Source organism: Nyctereutes procyonoides, unplaced genomic scaffold (assembly GCF_905146905.1).
Source record: "Nyctereutes procyonoides isolate TBG_1078 unplaced genomic scaffold, NYPRO_anot_genome, whole genome shotgun sequence".
In the NCBI taxonomy this organism is placed as follows: Eukaryota; Metazoa; Chordata; class Mammalia; order Carnivora; family Canidae; genus Nyctereutes; species Nyctereutes procyonoides.
In genome coordinates this window covers 24,992,846-25,008,975 of record NW_026575159.1, presented here as the reverse complement: position 1 = coordinate 25,008,975, position 16,130 = coordinate 24,992,846, and the positions used below count along the sequence as shown (strand labels likewise).

At 56.3% G+C, this 16,130-nt stretch overlaps 1 protein-coding gene across 1 annotated transcript in view; it reads left to right on the top strand.

Annotated features, from left to right (window-relative positions):
• The first annotated feature begins 3,025 nt into the window (after positions 1–3,025).
• The window catches only part of NDRG1 (N-myc downstream regulated 1), a 56,981-nt gene continuing 43,876 nt past the window's right edge, over positions 3,026–16,130 (top strand). Inside the window, exon 1 of the mRNA XM_055314332.1 lies at positions 3,026–3,115. The gene's annotated coding sequence lies outside the window, so the exon portion shown is untranslated. The remainder of the gene's footprint in view (positions 3,116–16,130) is intronic.

Below are 16,130 nucleotides of genomic sequence, written 5' to 3'. Positions count from 1 at the left end.
GTAACCAGAGGGCAGTTGGGATGATAGGAGGGGTCGTGAATTGCAGTGAACGTGTACTTGTTCATTAGAATGATCCAGAAGGGAGGGAAATGTGGATTCTGGAGGATGGAGAGGGGGGTTCCAGGATGGAGCTGGGAGATGCTGGCTTTTCAGGGACATTTTCTCATCTTATCAGGAAGAAAATATGGGACATATTTAGCCTCAGGCTTCTAAATTGTGGTGGGAAGTTCTGACATCCTCTCCCTTCCATTTCTTCCAGGTGCATGTGGAAGAGACATGTGCCGAGAGCCGGGGTGACCCAAGCTCTTCAGTGTTGGAAGCAGGTGTTCTCCTGAACTCCGGTTCTCTCCTGGGCCTCTCTCATCCCTGAATCCCCATGAATTCAAAGCAAGAAGGTTGGGAATAGATAAGCCCTATGGTCCTCCTGGTCAGGATGGTCTATGATCAAATTTAAGGTGTTACTACATAGAACTTTCCAGAGGACATGAGTCCAGAAACTCCAGTCTCATCCCGTGGTGGATTTGCAGCACATACGCATTTACTAAGCAAATCGAATTCTATTGCTGACCAGCGAGAAAGAGAAATAATTTAAACAGCTCAATTCAATTGCATCCACATTTGGCTCCAAGCGCTTCTGCTGCCTCAGCTGGGCTGGGCTGGGGGTGTGGGGGTGTGGTGGGCGGCTCTTAGCAGCTAGGGTCGCTCCTGAGGCTGAGCATCTCCTACTCCCGCGTGCAACTCGAGTTGTACCACCGTCAGTTGGTCCTCTAGTGGGGCCACCTTGAGGACATGAAAATGGTCTCATCAGGTGCTCAGTGGAAGAAACAACACGGTGAAACACGAGGGGAAACTGGCTGTGTTGCACCTAGGGGAGACGAGGTGTGGGATCTGTGGCACCTTCCGTAGATCGCCTCCAAGTGGATTTGGACTCTGCAACCAGCACCTTTCAATCTGGTTTTGGAACTCTGTTGCTCTCTGAAATTCTACTCCTCTGCAATTCCAATTCTTCTCTTTCTCCTCTATGAATCTGGCACCTTCCCTCCCCTGGGCCTGAATTCATTCTCTGCTCACTGTCTTCTGGAAAGTTGAGGTTCCCACAGAGCAAGGTTGGGGCCAGCGGGCTGCAGGCCTGGGCTGCTCTGAGTGTTTTGCCCCCAAAGACTTCCTCAAAGGGGGTGGAAATGGCCTCTCTTGGCAAAATGCCCTTCTTCGACCCACATACTAGCGTTTTAATTTGTCGTTGAAGGAAAGGGTAGGCAGCTTCCTCCATAGCTTTGAATTTGACTCTATATCTTTGGCAGGTAACAAACCATAGGTGCTCAATAAATGCTTGTTGAAAGCCAAGGCAGAGGAGGAAAGGGAAAAAAGATTTATGGGAGTGGGTAAAAGACTACTGGATCCGGGAGGGTGTTCAAAGAGCAGGGTGGCTCTAGGGGAGGCAAAGTTTTGGTTCATGACCTTAACCCTAGTGTCTAGGAGAGTGCCTGGACCTAGTGGGTGCTTGATCTAGGTGTGGAACTAACGACCCCAGTATGGACTTCTCGTGTGGTTGGGGAAACAGAGACTCGGTCTCCTCCTATGCCGAGCTCCTGAGGGGGAGGACTTTGCCTCCTCAGTCCTTTTCCCAGTGGCTGAGCACAGAGGCTGGCTCATCGCAGTGGCTCAATAAATATTTGTGGAATGACAGGATAAGTAAATGTCAGGGCCTATGGAGGCAAAAGGGATGCAGGGAGCCAGGTCCCTTGCCTTGAGTGGAGCATGGGCCTGTGGAGGGAACAGGTTTATCATCAGCCAGAAGAGGGGGGGGGAAGGGCACGGGATCCTGCCAGGACAAATCCCGGCAGGGGCCTGGGGACAGTGACAGGGTCTTCCTTTACTTATAAAATGATGCTCCTCTAGTGCAGTGGTTCTCACCTGGCCACACGTCACAACCACCTGTGGAGCTTTTAAAACACCCCAATCCCTTGTCTGCCTTCCCCGAGGTTCTGATAAAACTGGCCTAGGATGGAGCCCTGATATGCACCTTTTCTCTTCCTTTTTTTTTTCTCTTTTTCTTCTTCTTTTTTTTAAGTTCCTCTGGGGATTCTAATACGCAGTGTGGGTTGAGAACACGGAGGCAATCTTTAAAACAAAAACAAGGCAGCAGCGGAGCAGGATAGCTGAGGGTGGGAAGGGTGCTGGGGACAAGTTCTGGGAAGCAGGAGAGGAAGGGGGTGAGGATCCTCCCAGCCGGGGGCTCCCTCCCGGGGGAGGGGAGCCAGGCCGCTGGGAGGGAAAGGAGGGAAGGAGGCCCCCCCCCCCCCGGACTGGTGGTGGGCTTAGGACCGGGTGCCCAGAAGATCCGTGGGGTGAACAAGATGGACGAGATTCCCGGGGAAGGAGGGTTTCAGCGGAGAGATGATGCAACAAGGAAGGGGCACGGAGTGAGCATCTCCGGGAGAAGGGGGGCTGCTGGGTGGGCGGTGGGCGGTGGGGGGGGACCCAAGGACCCCGGGCAGGCAGTTCAGTGGGGCTGGGGGTGGGGAGCTCAGGTCTCCAGACTTGGAGGAAGTGCGGAGTCGCCCCCAAGGGATGTCAGGGCGTGGCGCGGTGGCCCTCGAGAAACTCCGCGGCCCGGAGATGTCATCGGGCCCCACGGAGACACGTGCACGGGCGCGAGCACACGGACGCACCCCGGGGGTGGGGTGGGGGGCACCCGCGCCCACCGCGGCCCCGGCCTTCCGGGCGACGGAGGAGGGGGAGGGCGGAGGGCGGAGGGCGGAGGGCGGAGGGAGCCCCGGCCCTCAGGCCCCTCCCCGCCGCGCCCCTGCAGAGGCTTGCGCAACAGGCGGCGGCCCCGGCGGGCGCCCTCCGCGCTCTGCCCCGGCCGGGCGGGCGGAGGGCGGGGAGGGGGAGCGGGAGCGGGAGCGGGAGGGGTGTGTCCCCGCGGTGTGCGGGCGCCGGGGGGCGGGGCGGGGCGGGGCCGGCGCGGGGGCGGGGCCGCGGCGCCTATAAAGCCGCCGGCCGCCGGGGCATAAACAAACCTCGCCTGGCCCCGCGCCGCCGCCTCGGAGCGCGCCCCGCCTCGCCCGCAGCCCGGCTCCGGCCCCGCTCGCGCGTCCTCCCGGCACCTTCGGTAAGCGCGGCCCCGCCGGGCCGCCGGGCAGGGAGGAGTCGATCTCCACCGCCCGTGGGTGCTGCTGCAGCCTCTGGACCGCCCTTTGTGGCCCTCGGAGCTGCAAGTGCGGGGCGACCCTGCGGCGGGGGCGAGGAGGGGCTTTGGGGCGCGGCCGGAGTGGAGAGGGCGGGGGACGGGGGCTCAAGCGGAGGAAGCGCAGGTCCCCGCTCACCTTTCCGCAGCCGGGAAAGTGGGATCCGGGGAGAGGGGTGCAGAGCCGGCGGGGGAACACCTCCAGACACACCCCTGGAGTCACAGCTGGCGCCTGGGGCCCGAGAGCGCCTGGAAGCGGGAGCCGCGGGGAGGGCCAGGGAGAGCGCGCGTGTGTGTGTGTGTGTGTGTGTGTGCGCGTGTGTGTGTGCACGCGCGTGTCGGGGTCGGGTGTATCCCCGGGGGCGCGGGGTGTGTGGGGAAGGCGGGCGTGAGCGCGCGTGTGTAGAAAGGAGGTGGGCAGGAGAGCGCGGCGAGCTGAGGCTGGAGAAAGGCGCGTGGGTGTGTCCGCTTCCCACCCCCAGCGATATGCATCTCAGGGGCGGGGGCCGCCTCAGCCTGGAAGCCGGGGTGGGGTGTGTGTGTGTGTGTGTGTGTGTGTAAGGGGGAGGGTCCCCGCGCGCGTGCCATCCGCGCGCGCCCCTGCGCAGGGTGCGCCCCCCGAGTGGCCCGGTCCCCAGGGGTCGCGCGGGCAAGTGCGGGCCCAGCGCTGGCCCCCGCCGCGAGTGGCGTCATTCTGGCCTCCGCCCACCTCCCCCGCTCGCCGGTCTCCCTGCCTCCGGGGCCCGCCTCTCCTGCCCTCCCGGGGGAACAGCAGCTGGAATTGCTGCGCCCTGCCCGGGCCCTCCGCCGTCTCCGATTCAGCCCCCGGGCGGCGGGGTGGGGAGTGGAGGGCCGCGGTGGGGAGGGGGGGACGCGCGGGCACCAACGCTGTCACTTTACGGGCTGAAGCTGGGATTTAGTGGATCTGCGCCTTAACCGCCCCCTCCCCGCCCCCCAGCCACTCTCCCGTCTGTCGCCTCTGCTGTCAGATGTCCCTGTGGGTCAGGGGCAGCACCGGGGCTGCGGCTGGGCGGGGGAGGTGCCTGGCAGCCAGTGTGTGTGTGTGGGGGAATCTGGTTAGGGGACGTTCAGGCTCAGGTCTTCTTCACCCTTGGGCCGGGACTTCAGTTTCTTTGCTTCCTTTAAGTTACTGGGAAAAGGTTGAAGACGGGAAGCCAGTGCAGCCCCTGGCGGCACAGGGGAGCCCTAGTCTCTTCCTAATGTCCACTGGCCGAGCTTCCCGTTCTCAGCCACCTCAAATGAACCAAATATTGAAATGTAAACGGTGCTCCTGCTGTGAAAATGCGATTTGAAAGCAACCCCACCAGCCCTGCCTGCTGTACCGAAATTCTGAGTCTTTACTGACTTTGGCAAATGTGAATTGAAATAAGCAAGGTGCAGAGAGTGCAAACCCCAGCCTCTGCCTTTGGGGGTTCACCAGCAAAGGGATGAAATGCAGGCGAAGGTGGTGAGTGCTGGTGTGGGGCTCAGGGTGAGGGCCGAGGGGTGGGGGATAGGGGATGTAGTGATGATGGGGAACAGTGCCCTGGTGTAAGCCGTAAGCCGTGAAACCCAGGGTGTCCCCTGACCTGTGACCTCTTAGTTTTGTGGGATCTTGTCCCCCACAAGAGGGTGAGAAGGAAGGCTTTGCTTGCCTCACCCAGTTACGTGGTACCTGGCCCAGGGCCTGACACTTGAGAGGAGTTAAACACATGCATTGAATGAATGGAAATGGAAAGGCTCCTTCCCTCTGCCCCCATTACCCTATAATCTCTTGAGTGGAGTTGACCATTGGGGCGGTGTGTTTGATTTGGGTTTCCAGGGAGACCTCCCAGCACCTTTTGTGGGGTCTTCTCTCCCCATAGGGGGATCTCCTGGAGCAGCAAGCAAATCCAGGATTATTAGCAATTGATCTGATCACTTGGAATAGAATTAAAAACTCACAGAAGTTCTGAATGTACCTTCTTCCCCATTTTACAGATGGAAACTGAGGCCCAGAGACAGGGCGTGACTTGCCAAGGCTGAGCCAGAGCTGGAACTTGGCCCTCCAGACCCCTCTGGTTGGGACTGAAGGTGGTGAAGGGGCTTCTTGGTCTTGACTCTTGCCCCCTGACTGTGGCTTTGAGAAGGGCAAACACACATTGGCTCTTCGCTGAGTTTCTCCGTGAGGCCACTTTCCAGGCAGGACGTGGTGACTATTTAGGGTCAATGAGGTGTTCTTGAGAACTTAGCAGGGTCAGTCCAGTAAGCAAGGGCTGTAGCCCTGCTGAGGGGTGGTTGGCTGGACTCTGGCTGCCCTCACCAGGTTGGAGCTTAGATCCCAACAGAGCGGGGGGCTCCCCACCAGGCTTGCTGAACCCGTCCTGGCCTCAGCTTGCCCTGGCATGGATGGGGAAGAAAGATCTCATTGTGTGTTTTCTTGGTGGCCTGAAGCTGCAGTTCTTCCTTGAGACCCAACTCCAGAGAATCTCATCCAAGGCGTGACTCAAAGTCCCTGTGCCTCAGAAAGGAAGCCAGGGTGATGAGTCAGCATCTAAGACTCTGGCGGGCAGGAGGCCTGACTCAGGCTGGGAGGGGGCAGGGAGGGGCAGGACACCCTCCCTCCTAGTCAGCTGCTGCATCCCCCACCCCCTGTCATCCTGGCCAGAGCTCTGCCAGAGTTGTGTTGGCTCCATTGGATAGATGGGAAAAACGAGGCCGAGGGAGTTGAAGAGACTTCCTCGTGGCCGTGTGGCTAAAGATGGGAGAGCCAGGCTCTGAAACCCGAGAGTCAGACACCCAAGCCTTTGTTCCTTTTCCTGATAGCAGTTTGGGGTGACTGGACGAAGCTAGAATGAAAAGCCCAGAGGCGATCGGGGGCGCTGTGCCTCAGTTTCCTCTCCAGTAAAGTGGGAATAGCAGACACTGGCTCACGGGGACATGCAAATATTAACTGAGTTAATTCCTGCAAAGAGCGGAGAACAGTGCCTGGCACGTGGGAACACCGCCTAGGTGTTTGCTGTCAATGATTCCCATGAATTGCATTTCTCAAGGCATTCCCTTGGCAGTCGGTGTCACGGACTTCTGTCCTAAGTGTGCGCATGCCGGTGAAAGCTCCTGCCAGGGCTGGGCTCCAGTTTTGCTTCTTGAAGTTCTTCTAAAAGGCTAAGCCTGGGATCCCTGGGTGGCGCAGTGGTTTGGCGCCTGCCTTTGGCCCAGGGCGCGATCCTGGAGACCCGGGATCGAATCCCACGTCGGGCTCCCGGTGCATGGAGCCTGCTTCTCCCTCTGCCTGTGTCTCTGCCTCTCTCTCTCTCACTGTGTGCCTATCATAAATAAATAAAAATTAAAAAAAATATTAAAAAAAAAAAAAATAAAAGGCTAAGCCTATGCAGACTGCCTAAAAATGTAATGAGAACCTTGTCTGAAATGCAGGTTTCCAGCCTCAGGAGGTCTGGGGTGGGGGAGCCTGGGAATCTGTACCATTTCGGAGCTTTCTGAGGTGGATCAGGGCAGATAGAGTTGAGGTCATCCTCTCTAGATTGATGGGGGAGAGGGAAAGGACAGGAGAGGCCAGAGTGGCCCATACTCCCATGTTACCAGAACCTGGTGCTCTGTAAGCGGCTCTTCCGTGGCTAAGATGCCTTGTGGTTTCAGAGCATCACTTCCTGCAGTGGAGATAGGAGACCTTCTTGCCATTTCCCAGCTCAGAAAACTGAGGCATGGGCAGGTGACTTGCTTGTCTAGAATCAAGTGAATGGGGTCCTGTTCCAGGTGAGCCACCCTGGACCTTTCCCTCTAGTGTCAACCTTTGATGCCTCCCAGACCCTTTTGGACCTGTCTTTGAAGCAAGAACTTGGTTTCCTGGATGCGTTTCATGCCGCCCTTCTACCTCCCTGGCCCCAGTCTGGTCTCAGGCCTGCCATTCTATTTTCTCTTTCCATCTGGAGACGAGATGGATGGAAGGCAGAGTCTGCTGCGGAGCCGGAGGTGAGTTTCCTAACACCCTCTTGGCCTCCTGCCCGGCCAGCCCAGGCTTGTTGGAGGTGGTGTCCTGAGGGATGAGATGTGCTCCCCTCAGGGAGATTCGGGGCAGGCTCTATATCTAGGCTGCCCCAGTCCAATGGTGTTCCTCCAGCTGAGGTGGTGGGAGGTGAAGCTCGTTCGCATCTGGGGTTCATCTTTTACTTTACAGTTTTTCTCTCTTAAATCTGTGGTGACCTCAGTCCAAGTGTGAATTTTACACCTCCGTGCAGCTCTGCCTGAAGGGGCGGATGGGGACCAGGGCTTCATCCTGTTCTCTGTCTCAAGCCCAGCTTCACTCTCTTGGCTTTGAGAAGATTCTGGGCCACTCTCTGGGCACCACCCAGATGTGGGTACGAGCTTCAGACATATGCGGTTCTGAGGACCCCCAGCTGGGAACCCTGGTCTCCTCTCCGCTCTCCTTTCCAAGCACTGAACTGGCCTCCTTTCTGCACAAAGCCCTCCCTGGCTCTCCTTTCCAGGCTGGCCTGCCAGGGTGAGTGCCCTCCTTAGATCATTCTGGGTTGAATCTCTGTTTACCCTTTTCCTGTAGACCAGAGGGCCTGGCACTTAGTAGGTGCTCAGTTAATGTTGCTCAGAAGACACCCTCCATTTATTAAGTTACTTCCTTAAGAGGAAAACGATCGGAAGGCCATCCAGAGGGTGGAAGCAGCAAGGCGAGGATCCTGTCAGTGTGGCAGTCATCCCACCTCTGGGACAAAGGGTTTTGTAGGAAGAATCTATTTCCATGTCCTGTGCTAACACTGGCTCCATTTGTATGCTTTCAACAAATTATCTCACAGACCATCCAGTGCAGCTCATGCTTGCCCTGCAGATTTGCAGAAACATCCTTGAATCCCACCAGTGCCCTCCTTCGGACTCCCCATTATTCTGCTTGTCCCCTCAGATGGTCTTCTGTCTGCCAAACAAATTGATCGAGCTGCCAGAACTGCACTGAGAACCTTCAGGAAGCTCCCCTAGTGGCGTTGCAGAGAGAGGGTGGGCAGCGATGGATTGCCAGCCCTTCCCTCTTCCTGCTCCGTGTCCTGGACCCCCTGGCGAGTTCAGTGCTCTGCTTGGCCACAGAGATGTCCCATTTCAGCTCCGGGCCTGTACCCAGGAAATGAGCACAGCTGGGGTTCGCTTTCTTTCGGGAGGTTCCTTTTCCATTCTTTTGGCTTCAAGCAATTCCTTGAATGCTGCTGAGTAGCAGGCTCCAGGCAAAGCAGGAAGGGGGCCCTCCGGGAATTTTCTAGTCTGGCTGTCCCCTCTGAATGGCATTTGTACCATTTTATTGACCATTTATCTCTCCAAGAGAGCTCTGTTCTCCACTTCCATTCCCCTGAACTGGAGAACTTTCTTGACAGTCCAGTAGGTTCTTCCATATTGTTTATTTTACTAGGTTGATTACAGAAGGAAAATAGGGAGATAAGACCACCAGCTTCTTCACCCTCTCCAGTGCCTTGAGTTTCAAAAGGTCCAGAAGGCATCAAGAGACCCCATGAACTGTCTTGTAGCTTGACATCACAATGTCCTTGACAAAAAAAAAAAAAAAAAAAAAAAAAAAAGCAGAAGCAAGTATCTGGAGTACGGCAGGGGAGTATCCAAGGCACACATACCCCATGGCTGCTGTCCTTGAGGTTAATGCAGACATGGGGCTGTTCTGGAACCTTCTGGGATTGCTGTATCCCGGGATGATGCTATGCCAATCAGCAGCAGCACACATTGATTTCAACTCCCCTCTTCCGCCACCCCCCTCCTTTAAATTCTGTTCTATAAAGAGCCCAGTGTGCTGGAAAGAACACCACTTTCATGTGGCTTTGAAACCAGGCATGCTATGGAGGGGACAAAATCTGGGCCAGTTGCTGACAATCGCAATCGATGAAGCTTGTCCACAATGCCTCCTGGTCAGCCTCTTCCTCCGCCGTCTGCCTGCCCCCTCTCTCCACACTCGTAGTACCCACATGGAAGGAGTGGGACTTGGCCTCGAAGGTGTCATGTGGGTCTTTGCTTTTAACCCTCAGGTTAACCGTCTGCTCGCTGGGATGCTAATACCCACCTCCTGCTGGGGATCCCAGCAAGGGACAAATAGCACGATGCAGTCAACACTTTTTTGGAAGCCTAGAAACTGCTGTATTAGGAAGGTGTCTGGGGGCGCCTGGATGTCTCAGTTAAGTGTCTGATTCTCGATCCCAGCTCAGGTCTTGATCTCACGGTGGTGGGTTTGAGCCCTGCAATGGGTGTGGAGCCTACTTTAAAAAAAGAAAAAGGAAAATAAAAAAAAAAAGGAAGGGGCTTTGCAGGGAGAGCTAAAAACAGAAACCTTTGTGGGCACTATGAGGGAGAGTAGGAAAGAGTAGGACATGGACTCTGTGCAGAGCTTGGGGACCCTGTGGGACTGTGTGAGGGAGACGAGGAGCATGTGCCTCCCTCTGCTGACCCACACAGGACAAGCCTCCTGGTCACAGGCAGCTCGTCCCTAGAACATCCTACGTGGACAAAGGGTGTGCGTACATGTAGACTGAGCTGATTTCATGGTCAGCTAAGGTTGCTTGAACCCGTGCTACCTCGATGCTTGGTGACTTGGGGCACATTTCTTCCCTGTGCCTCAGTTTCCCTGTCTATCAAATGGTGAACATGATGGTTCCTGCTTCTGGGTCCTGTGAAACTCAGAGGATGTATGGAATTTGGAGTCCAATAAATGCCAAAAAAAGTCATTCCTCTGCTACTTGTCATGGTGGGTCTGTGTGGGGTCTCATTGTGGCCTGCCTGTGGCCACTTGGGCTGGGCTGGGTGCATCCCGGAGCCCCCAGGACACATCATGGATGTTTCAAGGCTGTACACCCCCGCTGCCCCACCTCCTGGCAGTTTGGAGGGCTCAGGAGAACTTGCTCACTAGTGTGTGCAGACCCTGGGTGGAGAACCAGAGCTGGAGGGAGGCTCTCGGTCTTCCAGAGAAGAAACAGGGAGAGATCTGAGACTTCTCAGTTCCCTGGGTGGATCCGCGCAGGTCGGAGATGGGTAGGAGGACCCTTTCATCTTTGGGTCCAGCATGTGCCCCCCGGGCTCCCATCTGCCCCACATTGCTCGTAGATCATGTGATGTCCACGCAGTGCATGCCGCATCTTTTGCAGATGGGGAAACCAAGGCCTCCAGGGTGGAGATGGATGACTTGGTCAAAGCCACGTGACAGCAGAGTGGCAGGCCTTCCCCGCCCTGACTCCTCAGCCAGCGTTACTGTTGCTCCATCAAGGCTTTTGAGAGTCCCAGACTCCGAGTGTCCCTTCCCTGTCCCCGTGACTGGTTAACAATTTTCTAGAGGCTTCACATGCCCAACATACCTCTACCCACTGCCCTCCCAGATCCCTGGGGTCACGTTCTTCCCTTCTCTGGACAAATACCAGTGTTGGTTTCCCTTGGAACCCAGGAGGTCCAGCTAATTGCTAACTGTCTCCTGGGTCTGTTGAACCGGAAAGGTATTTGCCCAACTCTCCTTGGGCCCTCGTTACTCATTGACCGACGCTGCTAACGGCAGGAAGACCCGACCCCCATGGTGGCACATTGGGTCCAATCTCTGGAAACCCCGGTGGCACTTGCTGAACTTCTATGAGCATTCCCCCTCCTTGCTGGGCTGACTCTGACGCTCATGGTGTATATAAAACACCGGCTGTGTCCTCACATATGTCCCTGGGTCTCTCTGAGGCCACCAGGGAAGGACAAGGCACTGATTACTTAGACAGCTACCCCTGTGAATCCGCGGTTTCAGTTCCCCTTGGTCAACCAAGGTCCAGAAGCAGATGATCCTCCCTCTGACACGTCGTTAGAAGGTCATCAGTAGCCTGCCACCATGACACATGCCTGGGCACGTCACCTCGCATCCTCCCAGGAAGGGTGAGCACAGCACAGTGAGATACTTTGAGAGAAGGAGAGACCACACTCACGTAGCTTCGGTTACAGCATGTGATAACTGCTCTATTTTATTACCAGTTATTGTCGTTCATCTCTTGCTGTGCCTTTAGCACAGGTGTTTGTGTGTGTGTGTGTGTGTGTGTGTGTGTGTGTGTGTGTAGGAACAAAGGGTGTGTATAGTGTTTGGAACTATCTCAGTTCCAGGCATCTACTGAGGGCCTTGGAACGTATCCCTGGTGGCTAAGGTGCGCGGGGACCATGCTTTGTGCCAGATTCTGTGTTCCAGGCTTTAATTTAAGCCATGCTGCTGCTTACTGGGAGCAGGAGTTGTACCCATTTTACAGATGAGCAAACCAAATGTAAGGCGATGAGGCTAGATAACTCGGTAGGGGGTGCAGAGCTCATAAATGATGTTGCCCCCACCTGACCCTCAAGCCTTCCCCCAGCTCCAGGTGACCTTCTACTTTTCTGCCATGAGTTTCCTCTGAATTCCTTCTGCAGAGAGCAGGTAGGAAAGGAGGAGGTGGTGGTGTGAACCAGTCTGGCAACTGGCACTGGGACCCGGAGCCCAGTTTTGGCCCTGGTTGGAGTTTTAGCCAGAGACCTGTCCTGCCCCAGTTCCCTGTCTGGAGGAACTTTGGTCTGTGCTTCTTAGAGACGTGGTTGGCAGATACTGCACATCCATCATCATGTGATGTGGCGCCAGAGGGCTCCCACCCACTATGCCCAGTGTCCTTGCCCTGTCACTCTGTCCCACTGAAAGGTTACCTTGGCCCTTTGCGACCTGATGTTCTGTGTTGGGACTTTCCAGGAGGTGTCCGAGAGGGGCTGGGACTGGCATCCAGCATTCCACCTCAAGCCCAGGGAGAGAATCTGCTGAGCCAAGTTGGGACCTGGGGTAGAGGACCCCCTGATCTTGGGCCCTGAGTGGCGAGCAGCGCCTGGTGGGTGGGCAGGGGTGAGGGCACCAGCCAGAGCTCCCCAAACCTGGCTACCCCCCCACCCATCCCTCCCTCCTGGTGAAGGAAATCACGGTTGCCTACAGAGCAGCATGCCCAGTGCTGCTGGAACTGCTTCCTTGAATGAGCTGTGTGGTCTTGCTGCTGTGGATCTGAAACCCATAGAAAAAACTTTTTTAGGAAAAGCGTGATAAGGAAGTAACTGTGAGCATCGGAGCCCTCTCCATCCCAGCCACTCCATCTGCGCTGGCTCTGGGTCGTTTCAGGACTGTCCCTCAACCCCTGAGGCTTCCACTTCCTCCTTGATAGAGTGATGGTGGTGGTGGTGCTGGTACATGGGGCTGTGTGACTCCCGGAGAGTGCGGCCTGGTGGGGGAGAGGGGGCGGCCGTGACTGGGCCTAGTGGGCAAGCAGGTCTGCAAGCTCAGTGGGCCAGGGCTGGGTCTGCTCATGACCAGGTCCCCAACTTGCTACCTAGTGAGGTCTGGTCAGCAGAGCTCTTCCAGGTACTGTCACACTTCGCTTGGTGCTGGGCAGGAGAACCTAGTACAGGAAGCAACCTCTGAATGAATCACTGTTTCAGTCTGTGCTTCTAGGAACTCAGAAGGTGTTTGAGGGTGGGCATGGAGGCAGGGGCGGTGGGGGCCCGTGGTGGGGTGGGGAGGACAAGGGGCTGCTAGGGGATCCAGCAGTTCGGCCCTTTCCCTGACTTCGTCCAAAGCATGTGAGCTTTTTGGATTTTTTTGTTTGTTTTTGTTTGTTTTTTTGTAAATTTGTTCTTCTATATTGAGCTTCCTTCTAAGATTTCTTTTAGACAAACAGGTTCTAAGAGAAAAGTTTGCAACGTGTTTTGATTCAGGCAAGGGAGAGCAAACAGGGCGAGGGCTGGCCCTGGACTGGCCCAAGTCAGTAGAATTGGGCTGGAAGCAGTCAACTGTCTTCCAGGCCCTGGCAGGCTGACCACCAGCGGCCGGGGGGTGGGCGGTAGGGTTCAAAGTGCAAGGAGCATCTCAGCAGGCTTGGTTAGCGAAGGGCAGTGACCCAGCTGGAGGTCCTGGCAGAGCCCTCCCTTGCTGGGCAGTTTGCATCCATTAACCACAGGCTGCCCTGGACCCCCAGCACCCCCACTCTCCCGGGGGACAAATAGTACAGAAGCTTCCTCTGCTCTATCCAATCTCTCTGCAGACCTCAGAGTCCCAGGACGCTTATGGAAGCTTCTCGGTCTACACCAGTGTGTCTCTGCCTCGGCGCTATTGATGATTGTACTCTGGGTACCGTCCCGTGTGGTGTAGGAAGATTTGCAGCCTGCCTGCCCCCCACCCACGAGATACCAGTAGCATCCCCCAGTCATGACCATCACAGACGTCTCTGGACATAGCTGTATGTCCCCCGGGGACAGAATCACCTGTTTGTTCAGAGAAACACTGCCATAGTTCTCGGGGGCCTCGCCTGAGTCTCCCCATGGCCCTCCAGGGCTTCCAAAAAAAAAAAAAATCAGTGATTCTCAAGTATTTGATATTTAAGAGAGAGACTGGCCAGTGTTTGGCCTGCTGCCTCATGTGGGCTGGGAAGCTGGGTTGCAGGGAGGAAGAGGAGGTGTGTGTGTGGGGGGGGGGGGTAAGAGGCTTCAGAAAAGAGATCAAACTCTTTTCTGTTCTGAAGGAGAATGGGGGAGCCGGGGGAGGCTGCGATGCTAGTGTGATCCGGGCGTTGGGAGCCAGGAGGGACCCCACCGGGCTGAACCATGGCGTGTGCTTGCGTCGATGTAAACGTAACCCCATTTAAGGTCCTTTCACTCTTGTGGTTTAGTGATGATTTAAGAGTGAATTCAAACACAAGCATTGCTGTTCAGCTGCTTAAAACCCGTTGATGTATTCCGCAAGCGAGCCGTGGCCCAACTTGCGGAGCAAGACAGATGGGCTCCCTGTCCCGGGGAGCCTGCAGGTGGGGCTGCCCTCCCTGTGGGGACCCCCCACCCACCTTCCATCCCCAGCGTGAAGGGTGGCATTGCCGGAGCCCTGGGCTTCTGGAAGGCTCCTTAGGCTGTGTAGGCGAGGTGTCCCACGGCCAGGGTCTCGGGACCATGAACACGCTGAGTTAGCAAGGCCGACAGACCTCTGCTTTTCATGCCTCCTGCCTCCGAGCTGGCAGCTGCCCAGGAATGCTCACAAACATAAAACCGACTTTGTTTTCAGAATGTTCTCGAGCATAGACTCCAAAGGCTGCATAAAGGCATTCTTGTGGGGCTAGTTATCTACCGGGGAAAATCGTGCTGGGGCCCCAGACCAGAGCATCCCAGGGGATCTGCCCACGGAATGCCGTGTGTTGGCACCGGCGGGGGGAGGGGGGCGGGTTTCAGGGTGGTCCCAGGTCTGTTGTCTGCTCACCTCTGAGAGGTGACTCACCACGAGGATTCTCGTGGGTTCTTGGGGCTGCGTCTCCAGAGGGCCCCAGGCTGGAATTGCGGAGAGTTCCGCAACGTGGGGCCACCATCCCTCCCCAGAAGATGGGATTTAGTGAGGGGTTTAGTTTAGTCAGGCTCTTTTTCACCAAATTTCCTGATTCTGAAGGCCTGTGTCTTTGACCTGGTGCCTCTCCCCACCCCGCTGCCCCCCCCCCACTCCTGCTCCCGCCTCTCCAGCATTTAACTAACCCACCTTTTGGGGGGGGTCTTTGGCCCCCACTCTGGCGTCGGTGGGCTCCTCATTCTTCTAGTTTGATTATCAGGCTCTGAGAATAAATGATGGCAACTCCCACTTCCAGATTAAGTTCCCAGGAGCAGGCTCAGTACATGTCACCCCCGAAGCTTCCCCGCTCCAGAGCTCTGCTCCTGCCAGGCTCTGGCGGGCCATAGACCAGTGAGCTCACAGTGGCCGGCGGCCGAACCTCACGGCTAGGTCACCTCACGAATGACCTCGAGGATCACCGACGGCCACCCGGGACCGCTAGCACCTCCCCAGTCCCCGGAGTACAATGTACTGGGAAGAGGTCACAGACGCATACCCGGGACCAAATAGGCAGGCGACCATGAAGGCGAACCCCATCCAATGCCCCAGCATGCGCTCAAGCCACTGCCGGGATCCAAGGGGTCACCCCTGGCCCGCAGCCTCTACCACCGCACACAGGGCGCCAAGCGCACCTCGGAGAGCGTACGCAAAGACACCGGTCACATCTCGGAGGACGCCCAACCTAGACGGTACCCATCCTGCTCCACTGGCAGGACTTGCATCTCAACCCTCCATCTCCTCCTGACAATCCGGGCCAACCCCTATGTCCATCCACCTCCGGCTTCCACATCACCCACTCTACACCGTCTATCCCCTCACGTTGTGCCTCCCCCCACCTTGCTCTTCCCACACCCTCTCGCCCACCACCTGCTGCCTTGAAAATCCTTTTACTTTTAGAATCCCTCTGAGTGTTTAGACCTCTTGAGCTTGAGGTATCCCCTGTCCTGGCTTGGTCCTTACCAGCACCAGCACGGAGCAGGGAACCCTGCACACAGGCGGACATGGGATGTCTGTATGACTACCCCTCTGTTAGGGCTACTTTGAGGACCAAGGGGGATGAAGCTCGTGCCAAGCCTGTGCGTGGGGAGCCTCCTGTGACTTTCCATCCCCTCTGGTTGTCAACCTGGGGCTGCCTGACTTTAGGATCAGTGGTGTGGATCTCCTAAAATGCAGCAAGATGTAGTCTTGTTTATTTTTGTTTTTGTTGCCCTTGCCTGAGAAGACACCCCAAAATATTGCTTAGATCATCATCACAGGGCTTACTGTCTACGTTTTCTATAGCAGCACAGGGACTGTGGTCAATAGTATTGTAATCGCTTGGTATGGTGGCCAAACCTGCTGTGGTGATCATTTCATTTTTTTTTTTAAGATTTTATTTATTCATGAAAGACACACACAGAGAGAGGCAGAGACATAGGCTGAGGGAGAAGCAGGCTCCCTGCACGGAACCTGATGTGGGACTTGATCCCAGGACCTCGGGATCACAACCTGAACCAAAGGCAGATGCTCACCCACTTAGCCACCTACGTCATTTCATAATGTGTAAAACCATCCACCCGCCCT